Here is a 17,747-nt window from a genome sequence, read left to right on the forward strand (position 1 = left end):
ATACGAGGAGCAAAACGTCCGCGCAGTAACTCCTAAAGGTTATTGACGGAAGTGAGCGGGGGAAGTCTTTAGGAGTTACTGTGCGGATGTTGTGCTCCTGTATCATTACGCCTCACAATATAGTCCCCCTTTTTATCTGCTTATAAAATCGACATGCTACATTTCTGTGTAAATATACTTTGCATTAAAAAAAACTTCACGTAACTTTATTTAAATAGGGAACACGTGGAAGAGCTTGGTAGCTTCTATCGTGAGCTTTTTTGGAGCTATGTGACATGTGGGAGAGGCTGCGTATGTGCTCCGTTTGCCTGACAGAGCGCACGGACAAAGACCAGACGGGGATATATTAACACGTCTAAAGTGAGGTAAGAGCATATCTCAGTATGTAAAAACGGTGGCCTATTCCTTTAATCTAGAAACGGAGATATCACGTGTTTTATGAAACATGCACCATTTGAGCCTGTTACATTTACATTTCTGGTTCAAAGGGCTTGTGTGAAGTAAATATAGTTGTACAGTACCACCCACCCCGCTCGGCCCGGCCCGTGGTGGAGATGGAGTTTTGTCCTCAGCATGCTGGCCTTGCCTGATTTTCTTCCTGTCTTATTAGAAAGGTGGAATCATCCAGCGCTGTCTGGCGAAAACGCAGACGCTGTGGCATCTTCCTCCTCAACTTTGTAATTTCCCTTCCAGACGTAAAACTTCCAAGAAAGGCTTGACGGGACTGCCACCTAATGGCATAGCCGCGAAATTGTATGACTGGACACAAATGCAGCAATAACATTCAGTTTTCATGTTTTCACTAAAAACATGTACAATAGGCCAGGATGAATGAGAGTGTGTTTGAGAGCGCAGTGTGTGTAACGGAGTGGCTTGTATTAAAGGAACAGGCCACCGCTTTCCCACATTGAGATATGATCTTACCTGAGCTTAGACGAGTTGATGCATAACTGTCTGATCTTTGTACATGTGCTCAGTCACGCAAAAAGACCAAAGATGTTGTTAGCATTTAGCCTCCTCTCCTCTATGGGGCCAAACGGGGGTGAAGTTAGAAGCGACCAAGCTTTTCCATGTTTCCCCTTCTTAAATACGGTTATGTGAGTAGTTACACGATCCAAGTACAGTTACATAAAATGAAACGTGTCGATGTTCTAAACGGATAAAAAGTGGAAATATATTGTGGTGTAATAATACCTTAGGAGCACTTCGGTGTCCACACAATAAAGTACTGCTTCTAACTTCACTCCCGCTTGGCCCCATAGAGAAGAGACCGAGAGGCCAAATGCTAGCATCATCTTTGGTCTTTTTGAGCGACTGAGCGCACGCAAACAGACCAGACAGGTACCCATCAACTCGTCTAAGCTCAGGTAAGAACACTGTCCCAACCAAATAAACCAATAAATAAATAATACAACATTTATGTCACCGCCGCCCTCTGGTGGCACCTGAGCTACAGCGCGAGATATCAGGGAACTGCTAATGATCCGTTTCAGAATAACAATGGGTTGCGCTGTCCAAAATGATTACAGAGCAACTTTTTATTTCCCACCGCGGTCCACACAAGCGGCTTTGAAAATGTCAGTTCCACACTATGTATTCTGAGCAGGCCCGGAAAGCTGTTTAACAACGTCACCATAACCTTCAGGGGTGTCGTTAGCCTCATACCATATTAGGGTCGTCAGTTTTTTAAGATCTGATATTAAATGGTACGGCTGGTGTTTGTGGACTTTTCCAGCGCGTTCAGTTCAGGTCCAGCCTCATCTGATGGGACACAAGCTGCTCCACATGGACGTTAATCCACATCTCATTTTGTGGATCCTGTCATTTTCAGCAGAGGGTTAACATAAAAGAACACGACTCAAATGTGTTATGTAATGTCATGTTTTGATACATTTTGATGACAAGTACTTTTTATCGGGTGTATTATCTCGGGTAAAAATCACCCCGCGTTAGTGATGGTGTTATGAATTTGAGCGATGGTGTTCTAGAGATAAAAGGCTAAAATATAGAGGATTAAACTGGGCTAAAATGGGCCACTGCGGCCACTGTCAGCCATTATAGATCAGCGTTGCATTTTCCTAAACCATTTCTTGACATTTCTTTCTAGATGTAAAGTTACTGCTACAAACAAACGACAGGAGACACCCAAGTCCTTTTGTGAATCACTGTTTTAATCCGTGGATAAAAGCAAAGGCTACAACATGGGTCAAATCCAGCTGAGTCGATTACAGAAATCCTTAATGTGTTCCTTCATTCAGGGTACATATGCACAGAAAGCCACCGAGAATCATGGCTCCGGACTCTCCCTCTTTAGGTTGAGGTTTAGGAGGCGCGTCTTTGGCACAGATGTAGTTCTGAACCCAGTTTATTTTGCCATCATACCACAACGGCTCTGTGTTTAGTGAAGACAAAGAGAGAGAAAAAAAGTCATAACATTGTTGAGTCCTGTTCACCTCTTAACCCCATCATCACTTTTTCATCGCTTTTGTGTCACTTTTTTTTCAAGAAGCTTCAAGATTTGGTTAAAGTCAAAGTGGAGAAAATGTGCTCAGTTCAGTTTAAGAGGTTAAAAAACACAAATTATTTGCTATCGGGCTATTTGCCTCACACACAAACATTACAAATTACATGTTCATAGAGTTGTTTTATTTATTTGTACTCCATTATATATAAGTTTCTTGCTAATTTGCTAGTTGCTAATTTGCCATCGGCATATAATGGGGCAGAGGCAGTGGCGTGGCAAGGGTTCCAAAGGGCCCCAAGCAAGAATGTTGGTAGGGGGCCCTCTGGTGGCTGCTCGGTGTACTGCAAATTGGGGAGGACTTCATTTGGGCAGGAGCGGGTCACCTGACAACTCCCATTATGCAGTTCTCTGCATAAGTTTTCCTCAGAACAGAAGGCTGAGGTTCTTTAGGTCATGAAGAGTTATAATAAAGTGGTTTCACTATTAAGACTTAATATAATAATTATATAATCATGGAGCCATGAGTGAAAGTCTGTCCACTGCTCATTTTAAATTAACATTAGGGAACCATGACTCACTAAAGCAGCAGCAGGATGTGGATGAACAGCACCACAGAGCGTTAGTGTAGAGATGATGTAACTGCATTATATTATCAAAATCATTAGGAAGACTGTACATATCAAGGCCATACCGCCTTTGCTCTGCCCAATCCCGTCAGACCTTGGAAGCTAAGCAGGGAAGGGCCTGGTCGGTACTTGGATGGGAGACCGTTTGGTAACACCAGGAAGCCTAGCGAATGTAGTGAGTGAGTGAGTGGTTGGTGGTGGTCGGAGGGGCCGATGGCGCAGACTGGTTGCCTCGCTTCCGTCAGTCTACCCCAGGGCAGCTGTGGCTACAATAGTAGCTTACCACCACCGAGTATGGAGTGAATGAATAATGCAATGTAAAGCGTCTTTGAGTGTCCAGAAAAGCGCTATAGAAAACCGATGCATTATTATTATCAGTATTATTATTATTGCAGGCTTCAGAATGATGGGGGCCCATGACTGTTGGGGGGCGTAGCTTGCCATAAGAAGCTGCGCCTCTGGGCAGAGGGATGGCTGAGGAAAATCAGATGTCGTTTGTGTTCAAATGTGTAATTGAAGTGATGAACCATTACCTGCCCAGTTGATTAGGAGATAGTGCTCTCTCCTGCCGTGGTTGTTTGGGTCTCCAATTGCCCAGTTTGTGTAGTCCCAAGGAGATCCATCAGTCCACATCCACACTCCTTCCTGTTATTGTTTTCACACATAACGTTTCAACAATTCGTCGACATATGCAGTATATGAATAGCAGGATTTAGTAGACGTGTATTTTTTCTACATTCTTTAGTCACACGATCACATTATAACACAGTAATGACACGTCACAAGGACTAATGCCGGCCCCATATTCAGTGTACTTTCATGCAATCCAGAACAATACAGTTGAGGGCCAATTCAAAACCATTTCATTTCATCATTTCATTTCATGTCATTTCATTTATTTGAGCTATTTGTGTAAAAAGTGTCTACACTGTCCTTTGAATAACAGAAAAGTGTCTGAAAATGAAAATGTGCATGACTGATTTGTCCTTCCATTCCTGAATTTTCCACGGACAATAAAACAGTTCCGTACTCTGTATTGTAGAATGATTGGCCTGTTTACATACAGGTAATAAGAGAATGACAAGTTCATCGGTTCCTGTTTCCATACCCAGGCTCACACAGCCCCTAATGTCATCTCTGTGCTCGGGTGGTAACAGCCTTCTCCCACTCTCACCAGTCAGAGAAAGGGCAGATGGGGAAAGGTTAAAGGGATATCATTTCATGCAGACTTACATTTCAAGAGTTTAGTGGTGCTAGGCTAGCAATAGGCTAGGGTATGGGTATGGCTATGTCTATGGTAACCAGTAGCCTGCATTAAAAACCTCTTCAAAATCCTGGGTTAGTCCTCCAAACGTTGCCATATCTGATTTGTAGAAGCTCCTTTGTGAATTCCACGTGTAGTAATGCCGACCGCAGGTAAACAAACTACTGTAGATCCGGTAACCAAGCAGATCACTCCGCCGCTGCGTAGCTACAACCAGGAAGCCTCAGGTGCACTGTGCTTGGGTTGAGACTGTTTTTAATGCAGGCTACTAGTTACCATAGAAATGCGCTAGCCTAGCACCACTAAACTCTTCAAATATAAGGACTGCTTGGATAAAAGAAAACAAAAATCAACAAAAGTCAACAACACTCTGGGTAACTAGGAAATGAGGCCCTTTGTCAAAAATCCTGAAATATCCCTTTAAGTGTGCGCATTTCCGATTTATTCACAGTGCGGTGCAGTCCTATAGCCACAGTCAGGACTTCTGTTTAAAATATGGATGTTTACCTGAACTGCGTCATGTCCGCCGAGCCAAGTGCGTCGGTTTTCTCCAGTGGCCTCGTTGATCAGCTCTATGATGAAGGTGTTCTCCTCAGCGCTGTGGATGGAGGCCAGGCTCGCACCCTGAGAATGGCAGCTTTTCTGGAGCGAAAAAGCAAAGCGAGATGCTCCGGGTCAGTGGTCATTGTGGTCATTCCCGTCGGATGTGCCCTTTATGGATTATAAACAAAGTGTTGTTACGGAATGTGCCTCTTGTGAAACCTAAGAACCTCAAGAGTTCAGTCGCTGACCTTCAACTACTGGAGCAATAAGTGGGACGTGTTTGGGTTTGTGGAAGTGAGTGATCCGAAATGTAAAAGTAAACCCAAACAACTTTTATATCTAATCAGTATTACAGCTGTTATCAGTAAAACTAGCATTTGTTCTTAATGATAATAATTCTTAGTATTATTGCTGTACCTCTGCAAATATCCAAGGCAACTTAGAATCAAAGAACTTGAAACAGCGAGTTCCAAACGGAGTCCAGCCCTCAGGACATCCTTTAGTAAAACAATAAGTGCAGTAAGTGCCAGAAACATTGTACTGTACATTAAAGTGAATGCAGTCAGACTCACCGTGGTCATTCATCACCCCCTGTGAGTGTGGGACAATGAACAGTTGTTAAAGCTTGATCGAATGGACACTAGTTGTATCAAAGACCTTAGTTTGATGATAAATCAGGTGAACTTACAGCTCCATCCGTCAGCAGAGCACCGGCCAAGCAGAGGAAGGCGATCAGTGGGCAGTTTGCAGCCATCTGAAATCATCAAATACAACTAATAAGAAGATCTTTGTGTAGAAGCAAAGACCAGAGCGATGAGGAGACCTTACCTTCACGTCTAAGTCAGGAGACTGTAGGACTGTAGAAGATAGGCTGTTTTTATGGAGCAGCGAGGAGGACAAGATGAACAAGTTAAACACATAAAACAAGTGATACAAGCAGTAAATCAAGTCTTACTGGTAAAGATTCTCTGAGCGCATTCTTACAGTAAGGACCAACAGGCTCGTCGCCATCATGGCCCCAGTCCTTTTAGAGCCACATTGAGATTTTGTTGGAAATGGAGGATCTGTTTGCCGTGTGACAAGACGTTGAATGATCCTCGACTAAATGAATGCCGTTGAAGAATGCTAAAGTTACTTTGACCCAGGCACTGTAAACTTTGTACAATTATGATGGAAGGACAGACTATGAGAGAAGAGGAGTAACGCACACCAAAAGTAGCATCAGAGGTGCAGATGTTGAGGAAACCCTTAAAAAAATCAAAAAACAGCATTGCACACTCACGTAGCCGATGTCCAGAGGTGAATTTATTCAAGATAATGTTTTGGACTATCGCATTAGCAGCCAGATGGCTGAAGAATGTTATGAATTGTTTTGCACATAGCAAGGGCTGTAACAACTACATACTGCTCTGTGAATCTCTGTGATTTACTGGAACAAGAGAGGTATGGGAGCGCGCTCTGAAAGAAGCCTCTCTGTGAACTTCTGAATTTGTGAACTTCTGGTTGTTGCTCTTGTCAATAAGGCCTGGACACGATACGCTCTTCTCTGGGGGTTTAGGGTTTTTAAACTTCCACATTATGCAACACAACAACCCAAGCACGTTCAAAACCAGGACATTTTTGCCTTTGCATCAGGACGTCATGACAGAGAGAAAACCTGAGAGAAAATGACACTGAAACCACATTTCTGCACAGATTGGCCTTTTAAAGGCATGTGGTCCTACACTTTCAATCAACTGACTGTGTCGGTTTATTATCATTATCAATCCCATTTCTTCTTGTTGCATATTGATTGAATTCAATGAATTCAATGAATTTTTGGTGTGTGCCATTTGTTAACTGGTCTTTGATTTTGATCAGGACTATATGAAGTGTGGGGACAACAGATGGAAATTAGCATATGGCTAAAATCTGACATATTTACATGTTTTATATGTTCATTCATATATACTGTCACTATTAACATAGATAAATAAATAAATAAAGATATTTGTGGTCTGTGTGATATAACATGTTTTTGCTGAAAGGAGGTTTACTGCCGGTCACAAAAGTAAAAACAGGTTTTTCTGGTGGAGATTCTCTTACAAAGTACATCTTCACACACATCAGTATTAACCCTATCATTCAACAGGCTTGTCAGAATAAGTAACCAAGACTGATGGATTTATTTTAGTTCATTTTATTTACATATTTATTTATTTATGTCATTGTTAATGTTCTTCAAAACGTAGCCTGTTATTTGCATTGATAAAATATCTTTTTTAAAAGAGGGGACTCACTTTAACATTAATCAAAGAAACTTTACATTGGCCTGTTATTTGGCCCTTCTTCCATGAGGAACCTGAATAATCCTATCCCGGAGGTCCATAGTGGAGTCAAACTCTGAAGTCGAGCAAAGGGCCAATGATTATAAACCACGATCATTCATCCTCTTATAGACGTGTTACAGGTGAATGTTTACAGTCAGTTACATCCAGTATAGAAGGAACACCAAGCCAATAAACCAGAGTAAACCTTCACAGTTAAAGCATGAGTCAGAAAAAAGACATTTTTTCTTACTTCTACTTCTGCAGATATATCCTGCTTGCTGGTACTATTCTTTATTTCAAAATGAAGGCCGTTCTTATGGTTGCGTCACCCTGACATTTTAAGATTACAAATGGCCATGGCTTTATTTGACAGATATTCAACATAACATTATGCCATGATGTTGTATTTTTCATTTGTTACTTTCAATAAAAATGTCAGCAGCTTTATTAGTCGTTGCACCATCTGACATTTTAGGGGTTTGAGGTGTGAAAACATAAAAAAATATTTATTATTGAAATGTGACGAAAATGTGTTTCAACTAAATAGGTTTTGTAGTAATACATGTAATGAAAAGATCTAATTATTTTTAAAAGAAATGTAACACTCGGACACAAAAATATGCATTTAATGTCAATGACCCTTAATCATTACACACAGTTGTGACTGAAGTGTGACTGATTACAGTAAGATTATTGTACAAGCATTTTGATGAATGATATTTTACTTGTTCATGAGGAGAATATGCAGGAAACTGCCTGCATTTAGTTACATTTTTCCTGGGGGAGGACGTCCAAGCCCCCCAAAAGGGATTGACTCTCTACCCCCCAATATTCAATCAAACAAAGTCACGTCGTTGCCTCAAATCTCTCATATATCTGCATGACGCTAAATGAAGGGTCCAACAAAAGCAACACAAAAGTTTTTCTGTAAACAAAAGTCCACAATCTCAATGTGGCTCTAAAATGACTGGGGTCATAATGGCAACGAGGCTGTTGAATGCTAGGGTTGGTACTTTAAAGGGACAATACAGAGTTTAATAATGTTAAAATGAAGTATTTTCCTCCCCTACATGTTCCAACAATGTCCTAAGGTGTAGAATGAGCTCAGACCTGTTCACCACAACTGCCTCGTAAGTCCTGCACTGTCACTCAAAAAGGTGTTAATTCGGGTCCGAAGTGCCGTCATGCACGAGCTTATTATAGAAGCTGCAGTTACACATATGACCTGAGGTGGCAGTAGTGAGTATAAAATGGCTAACTTGCATCTCGCCCCTTTCAGAATGTGCTCAGAGAATCTCTTCCAGAAAGACCTGTTTTATTTGTGTGACTTACTGCCTGTGAACTCCCTTATAGTAAAACATGGCTTAGGACCAGAACATGGCACAGACCTCATATATGAAGATTGGTGAACTACCATGTTACCATTTACCATTTCTTTTTTTTCCTTTTTTTTTTTCCTTTTTGTTTATTGACAAGTCAGAAGTTACAACAAAGGTTTTTGATCTTTTTTTCCCTCCTCCCCAACAAAACAAAACAAAAAAACATTAACCCCCCGAAAAAAAAGAAAAGAAAAATTAAAAGACATGAAAAACAAAAAACAAAAAATAAAAATAGTGATAATAGTAATAATAAAATAATAATAATCCTAATAATAATAAAATAAAATAAATAAAATAAAATGCGGTCCTATAAACAACATTATGAGAACGTATCTCCACTATTTAACAATAGCCCTCCATCTGAAATGGGACCCAAAATCAGTCTGGCATCGTATATCGCAGGAAAGGAAAAAAAAAAATAATAATAATAATAATACAGCATTGTATCGCAATATGAAGTGATCATGGCATTACGTCGCCACATCATTAAAGTCCTCATCAGACATAGATCGACAAACTCCACAAAAACAGAGAGAAACAAATAAATAATAATAATTAAAAAACTACTGGATTTATAAATGTCTGGAATTTCTTTTTTTTTTTACTTACTTTTAGTATTACAGGTTACACACTATAGATGCTGATGTATTGTTATTTAAGTCTTATTATGTTCGGTGAGCGAGAGAACAAAAAACCTTCACCTACAATTTGTCCTTCATTAAAATTGAATATCTCATGTTGAAATGGTGAAACTTTGCAATAACATCATTATCCTGACACTACCATCACAAGTTGACACAATTACAACGTTTTCAAGGCTTTTATAGAGTTAATCATGGCGCCCCATGTGGCATCAAATTGTGAAGGTCGGCCTCTTAAATCATATTTAATCTTTTCCAGGTGGAGAAAGAGCAAGAGATCCCTATACCAATGCGAGGCTTTAGGGGTGTTCGTTGATTTCCACTCTAATAGTTTTCGCCTTCTAGCTATTAAAGTAGAGAAGGCAATAATATTCCTTTCATGGTTTGAGTATGACTTCCAATTAAGATTGAAAAAGGTTCCAAAAATGGCTACATCTTCTGATGGTGTCAAGGTGACTTCTAAAGCTCTTGCCAGATGATTAAAAATAATATCCCAGTAGTTTTTTAAGTGGGGACATGACCAAAACATGTGTGTCATATTGGTAGGGGACATGTGACATCTGTTACATTCGTCTTTGACATTAGAATACATCTTTGATAGTCTTGAGTTTGTAAAATAAATACGGTGAACAGTCTTAAATTGTATTAAGTTAAGTTTGCAACAAGAAGTGCTGCCATTTATCTGCAAAAGCGCCCTCTTCCAATCAACCCCATTCAGTTGTTTTCCCAATTCTGCTTCCCACTGTTTCTTGATTTTTTCCATGCATTCACTTTTCATGTTACTTATAAGACAATAGATCTTAGAAAGAGCGCCTTTTTGCCTAAAGGGCTTTTAAAACAATGTATCTACAATGGTGCTCGGGGAGACAAAAGGAAAGGACACAGTATTTGATTTAACAAAGTTACGAATTTGAAAGTATCTAAAAAGATGATTTTTTTGAAGAGAGTACTTTTGAGATAGCTCATCAAAACTGGCAAAAACATTATTAATGTAAAGGTCATCTAATTTTGCCAGTCCCTGGTTTCCCCAATGTAAAAAGGCTGGTTCCAAGCTCGGAGGGAAAATGTGGTTGTTACGGAATTGTGACCAAATTCTCAAAGTTGAGATGAGAACCAGTTTGCTTGAGCATTGGGAAAAACGAATGTCAATATGGACACTAGAGACATGGAGCAAGATTTAATTTCCATTGTGCACCAGTTTAGTGCCAGCTCGTGAATAAGGAACAACATTTTGTGTAAATTGGCGGACCAATAATAATATTTTAGATTTGGTAAGGCTAAACCACCAACTGAGGTTTGCCTTTGTAGTAGTCCCTTTCTGATTCGAGGTGGTTTCCTTTTCCAAATGAAAGATGAGAATAGTGCATCTATTTGGCGAAAGAAACTGTTTGGGAGGAATACAGGTAAACACTGGAAAAGGTACAAAAAACGGGGGAGCACATTCATTTTTATGCAGTTAATTCTACCAGTAACGGTAATGTGCAGGTTGTTCCACTTCTCCAGGTCTACTCTAAGTTTGGAGACTAATGGGAGAAAGTTACGCTTATAAAGGTCTGACATATTTGAACAAATGCGGATACCCAAATACTTGAAGTTATGCTTACAAAGCTTGAAATGGAAGAGGTTTCTTGGAATTTTAGAGGCCAGTTCATTTACTGGGAAACACTCACTCTTTACAAAATGTAGTTTATAGCCAGAGAAGGTGCCGAATCTTTTTAACAATTGTATGATTTGGGTAATGGTCGAGACAGGATTAGAGATATATATAGTAGTAAATCATCGGCGTACAGTGATACCTTGTGTTCTAAGTTATAACGAATAATTCCTTTATAAAAATTTGCAGATTTTAGAGGAATAGACCACGGTTCAATTATTAAGGCAAACAAAAGAGGGCTCAATGGGCACCCTTGGCGTGTACCTCTGCTCAAGCTGAAATAGGGTGAGTGGATCCCGTTAGTACTGATGGCAGCCCTTGGTGCCGAGTACAGCAGGCTAATCCACTGTCTATACTTCGGACCAAAGTGAAACCTTTGCAAAACCTCCAGCATATACCTCCACTCCACCCGTTCGAACGCTTTCTCCGCATCCAAAGAGACAACCACTTCGGGTGTCTCCGTGGATCCAGGAGACAACAAAATATCCAAAAGGCGTCGAATATTTGAGAAAGAGTGGCGGTTCTTTATGAAGCCAGTTTGGTCAGTAGATATGATGTTTGGGATGACTGTTTCAAGACGTAGGGCTAAGGTTTTGGCAAGTATTTTGTAGTCTGTGTTAAGAAGGGAAATAGGGCGGTGAGAGCCGCAACTAAATTCATCTTTGCCAGGTTTTAGAATTAAGGTTATCGAGGCTTCAGTCAGAGTTTGCGGAAGAAATCCTTGGTGCAAACAGTCATTACGCATTTTTAATAGAAGGGGAGATAATAAATTGGATTTTTTTAAAATAAAATTCAATAGGATATCCATCAGGACCAGGTGTCTTACCGTTTTGCATCTGGGCAATTGCCTTATTTATTTCCACGATGGTCAGTGGTTGTTCAAGATTAAGACATTCACTATCAGAGATAACTGGTATTAATACCTTTGATTTGACGCGAGGTAGTTTGATTTTTCAGTTGATGGGCCAAATATCGCCCAACCTTTCATCGTGCTCATACTGAAGGCCACGTGAGCGTGCAATAAGTTTCTCTGTCTCATAAGTAAGCAGTAAGTTATATTCTAGCTTTCTTTCTCAAGTTCAGGGGTAGATGAATATATTAATTTATTTTCAACTTCTTTAATATCTCTCATGATTTGTTCTAATTTCTGTTTTCTTAATTTATTTTGTCTTGCTGAATAAGAGATAATATATAAGAAATAATATTTGGACATTGTTTCATCTCCATCTCCAATTTATTCCACAATTGTACACCATTAACTGTCAGACTGAAACTTTTGAGCTATGATTCTGAGCCCTAAAGCTTCATTCATCACGTAATTCATAACGACCAGTACGTTCTTGGAACCTTCTTTGTGTTTGGCCTGGTAATAGTTTGTATCTTGCTTTGCAAAACATCTGTACAGTTTGGAACTCAACAATGTCACAAAACTTCATGATCTTTGATTTTAAGTAGTCTCCTGAAGCAAAAATGTTTGTATCGTCTGCAAAGAAGATAAATCTAAGAATTTGAGATGTTTTACAAATGTCGTTTATGTACATATTAAACAATTTTGGGCCCAGAATGGAACCTTGAGGTAAACACTTTCTTGACAATTTGACTGATATTCGCCTATTTTCACACATTGTTTTCTATTTTTTAAATAACTGGTAACCCACAGTATTGCTACACCCCTAATCCCATAATGTTCTAGTTTATTAATTAATACATCGTAATTTATTGTGTCAAATGCTTTACTCAGGTCAATAAATAACCCTATTGCATATGTCTTGTTTTCTACAGCATTAGTTATTTCATCAATTATACCAATTGCTTCTTTCATATTATCAGGAAATTGTCCAGTTTGCAACGATAAGTTACAAATGTATGTTAACGGCTTAGAGATACTTTCAATAACACTTTTTAAGGTCTTCATATCCATGTCATAATAATCTGTCCAGGTTTTATTTTTATCCAGTATCTTCTTTTCCTCAACAGGTTCGAGGAACAAGGACATGGGATCTCTGTCTATCAGCTCACAATTATAGTTCTCAACGTCTCAACTTCATTCATATTATTTATAGTTAATGTGTTTATGTGCTACAGGAAGACAGAAAGAATAGCCCTGTTCACCCAATCAAATGCCTTCTGAAAAACGACTGAAACTAAATATGGTCAATGCAAGCCTGTCCCTTCTAAAGATGTTTTGCTAATCTGCCAGAATGATATGGCTTTCCAGGTAAACATTCAGTTTATTATTGAATAATTATCACAATTTAGCACTGGGCTCAGCAAATGACGCCCTTGGTATTGTAAAGGCCTTTAAACTTTTTTTTTTTTTATGTTTAATAACTTTTTAATTAACCTTTTGTAGTCATATTACTTCTTCATTTGATGCTAATAGCCTCCTCTAACTCTTTGGGAGTTCGGGAAAGTTCAAGAAAGGTTTGACCAGCACAAAACATCTACAACAGAGTCGTGACTCTTACCCCGCCTGACAGTAAACCTGCCTTTATGTGCTGTGTAAATAATGACCAATTCCTCCTGGACTTATACCAATTTAGACAAAGTCCGGAAACAAATGAATTACTTGTGTCAGTTCAGCCTATCCATGATAAAAAAAGAAGAGAAGCCAGACACCCAGGTTGATGCAGAGAATCAAAGTTTTAATCGTCAGATAAAAGTCAGAGCTCCACCAAACAGAGTAATGTGTCACTTATTGTTGGGAGGTACATTTGTACAGGAAGCTGCCGAAAGTCAGAGACGCTGGAGGTGCGTCTTTGGCACAAATGTAGTTCAGTTTGTTGTGCTGCTTGTAATCATTCCAGAACGTGGGTGGATGAGCTGAAGATGAAAACAGAGACACAAAATTATAAAGGTTCGAGACCTATAAACACTTTACTTAAACGGCCATTAGTGACTTGTGTGCATATGGCCCATGTGAAAGAGTCAGATATTTGTGAGCGTTTACCCTCATAGTTGATCATGAGGCAGTGCTCTTTCTTGTGATTGTTGGGCTGATTCGTCAGCCAGTTTGTGTAGTCCCAATGAGATCCGTCGGTCCACATCCATATTCCCTCCTGTGTACACATTCACACATAACATTTCAACTCTCAACAACTCGGCTGTGAGCTCATCATGTTACCAGAACTGCGTCATGTCCGCCAAGCCAGGTCATTCTGTTGCCTCCAGTGGCATTCTGGATCAGCTCTATGATGAAGTCGCTCTCCTCAGCGCTGTGGATGGAGGCCAGGTTCGCAGCTTCATCGTGACAGCTTCTCTGTGTGTGGGGAGAGGGGGTTAAGGATGTGCTCTTTTCGGTTTCTCTGAGCCTTAACTACTGGAGGCTCGGAGGAGTCATTGTTTTAGTTAGTCCTGTACCTCTGCCTCTGTCCATGATTCCTTAGAGTGAAAAAACTTGAAACAGCGGCTTCCAAACAGACTCCAACCCACAGGACAGGCTTTGAAAAATGAAATCAAAGCAGTAGAGTAAATACAGAGAGATCTGCTGTCGCTATATTAAAGTGAATGTTGTCAAACTCACCTGGGTAGATTTTCACCCCCTGTCAGTGTGAAACAATGAACAGAGTTATTAAAGCAAATCAAAAAGACAATAGTTTCATGATAAATGAGGTGAACTTACAACTCCATCCGTCAGCAGAGCACCGGACAAACAGAGGAAGGCGATGAGTGGGCAGTTAGCAGCCATCTGAAATCACCAAATACAACTAATGAGAAGATCTTTGTGCAAAAACCAAGACGAGATGAGGAGTGTAATGTCAGTCTGTGAGTGACTCTGAGCTACTGTTGAACCTCTGTCACATATTTGTACATACAGCCTATCAGGATGTTTTGCTCATGCACGTGTTTTCGTGGCTGCCAGATTCCTCCCAAGGACTGTTCTCGCCTAAACTGATGGAGCGCAGTTTTCTTGGCGCTGCACTTTGAGATATACATCAGGGTTATTCTGACCTGAAGACCAAAAACTGGTCTTCTTCAGAGCATTCGATTCTCAAGCTCCTCTTTTGCCGCTCTCACTCCACAACCCAAGGCAAGTTTCAAGTGTCTTTGGGCTGAAAGCAGGAGCAGCTGGTCGGTCAAGCCATTCCTGCGCATGAGCTACATTTGTCTGTTTAATTTAACCTGAGAACAATATTGGATTGACCTGAACAGAAAGGACATTTGGTGTTTGATATGTCACTGTCACAAATGGGATTGGGGCCATTCTTTACTCTCTCATGTTCACCTCGATGATCCCGGCTCCCACAGGTGCATGTTGCTGTTGTGCCCTTGGGCAAGACACTTCCCCCGTCTTGTCTCCAGTGGCTGCGCATGCTGAATCAGAGTGTGAATGTGAGTGCCTCATGTGCAGTACAACAAGATAGTCACTACATTTTCATTAACCGGCACAGATAATAATTCAAAGGATCTTTGAAAACCATCTAAATCAGTTACAATTGTGTTGCTTATGGGCTTTTTATCTTTTCAATTGAGTTTTCAGCTCGTTGTTTGGGGAAAAAAAGAAATAAAAATAATAGCCACCCAGTGAAGGAAACTAATTTCAGCCGCTTGTATCCACGATTTCTTCCTTTCGGTCATTACCCAGATCTCATGACCATAGATGAGGGTGGGAACGTAGGTCGATCGGTAAATCGAGAGTTTTACCCAGACTCAGCTCCCTCTTCACCACAACAGACCGATGCAGCGACCGCATCACTGCTGTCGCCGCACCGATCCCATCTGTTTAGTGCGTAGTTAACATTAGAGTCAAATGTACGTCACCTCCTGACTTGGTGTAGGATTTGAACCACACACTCACGCTCAGATTGATGAATGCCAAAACAGGCGGTGATTTTTCGTACACCTCACATTTGCTCTGAGCTTGAAAAATGAGGGCCACTGAGTGGTTGTTTCCTCTACGGACTGAAGTATTTTCCACAGCTGAGAGCTGGAGGGGCTACAACAACCATAACAGACTACATACACTTTGTGTCGATAATGTGGTGGAAAAGACAATATCCTAACAATACATCCCACATTACCAAGGAAATGAAAACATGCATTAAAGGGGGGGTATTCTGCAAAATTGACTTTCAAGCTTTACATCATGTTATTCTGTCATTCCCTCATTAAAAACATGCCTGACGTGTTGCCTTGGCACATTCACGTATTTTTGAGTAATCTGTAAAAACTCTGATGGCGGCCATTTTAGGGATGGGTTTGCCTGAGTCCTCCTAGGAACGCCCCCACCTCCTGGAGACGCCTCCGAGCTTTCGTCATCAGCCGAGTAACCAACCACTGCTCCTCAGCAGAACCCCCTCCCCACTGATGCCACAGACAGCGTGTGGAGGGGGCGTGTCGGAAAGGCTCAGAGGTTCTTAAAGAGACAGAGGCCTATTTCAAGACATTCGCTACAGCCATTTTGAGAGAGCAATTTTATACAAGGCAGTTATTCTAATTTACTGCATTTACAGACCAACAGAAGGTTTGGTCATCATTGTAGTGTGATATAGACTGGTGCTATGTGATTGATAAAAACATATTACCCCCTCTTTAATAAGAAACACAGGGCTTTTCAAGGAGAGGATGGAGCGGCCGGGGCTACAGCACAAAAAGAACTAAAGCAGCATCTGAGGAAAGGAAGAGGCTCCAAACTGGAACAAAGTCACAGAGCCTCAAACTGTCATTCATCATTTATACAGTAATGACTAAATACATTGTGTTTATTTGACGTTAATAAATGATATCATGTGTTTTCAGTTTATATATGTAATATGTATATTATATATTATATATTATATATGTAAGCTTCAGCTCTTTGGCTTCTGCTCACACAAAATACTGCATTTACAATAAAACAAAACAGCAGCATCTTTGCTTTTCGTACCTCATTAATGATGTGTTATGATGGTGTAATAACACTGATGTACTTCAGTGACTTTTCTTTGAATATATATATTATATACTATATAGCAACATATAGTGTAAATGCTGTGTTTTATTATGTCCTTTTACATTTCTTATGTTACTCAATTTTGAATATACTATTGAACTATGAAGTTTGAATTGTGTTGATTATACTTTGTTTTGACCTTCATGGTTTGATTATTTTGTGTGTTTGATTATAAACAGGTTGTATAATTATCAGAAGAGGGGAGTGTAAGGTCAGTCTGTGAGTTACTCTGAGCTACAGTTGAACCTCTGTCACATATCTGAGCAGATAGAGTGTCAGGATGTTTTGCTCATGCACGTGTTTTCGTGGCTGCCAGATTCCTCCCAAGGACTGATGGCAATTGCTGTTTTCCCTCCGCAACAATATCACAGAGAACAAACGTCAACGCTCAAATATGGCTGCAGTCTCGTGTCAAACTAATGAACAGAATTGAACAAAACAAGTTATTAGCTAATTCTAATGGTGCATAAATTATGTAGAAACATTGCTGTTCTTCACAAAGTAAAATATTTTTTAAATCGTGAATCTTTAAGGGTCTTATACTGCGCTTTAATACTGCCTCACTTACTTTATTGCTCAGAAGTTTGGGGAAACACATACAAAACTACAATTCAACCGCTGATAAAAATACAAAAAAAAGCTATAAGAATAATAAATAAAACGCATAGTAGAGAACATACAAATCCACTGTTTATAAAATCAAAACTATTAAAATTACAAGATCTCATTAAATTACAAACATTGATAATAATGTATAAAGCAAGATTTTTTCGATTGCCTCAATCTGTACAATTGATGTTTGTATTCAACGCCGATGCATCCAGTCGTAGAAAACTTAACTTTACTCTCCCTTTTGCCAGAACAACCCAGAAGCGGATGAGCATCTCCGTGGCCGGAGTCAAACTGTGGAACACCCTGCCCTTGAATTTAAAGAA

The 17,747-nt window shown here is 40.0% G+C and overlaps 1 long non-coding RNA gene across 1 annotated transcript; it reads right to left on the bottom strand.

Annotated features, from left to right (window-relative positions):
• Positions 1 to 3,623: 3,623 nt before the first annotated feature.
• On the bottom strand, positions 3,624 to 5,395 carry LOC306977748. The gene is made up of 3 exons (XR_013793860.1): positions 5,315 to 5,395; positions 4,862 to 4,996; positions 3,624 to 3,735 (listed from the first exon to the last, which is right to left on the bottom strand). It is a non-coding gene; the product is annotated as an uncharacterized lncRNA (long non-coding RNA).
• Between the last annotated feature and the right edge of the window lie 12,352 nt (positions 5,396 to 17,747).

The sequence above is a fragment of the Gobius niger genome (genome assembly GCF_951799975.1).
Source record: "Gobius niger genome assembly, chromosome: 18".
Lineage (NCBI taxonomy): Eukaryota > Metazoa > Chordata > Actinopteri > Gobiiformes > Gobiidae > Gobius > Gobius niger.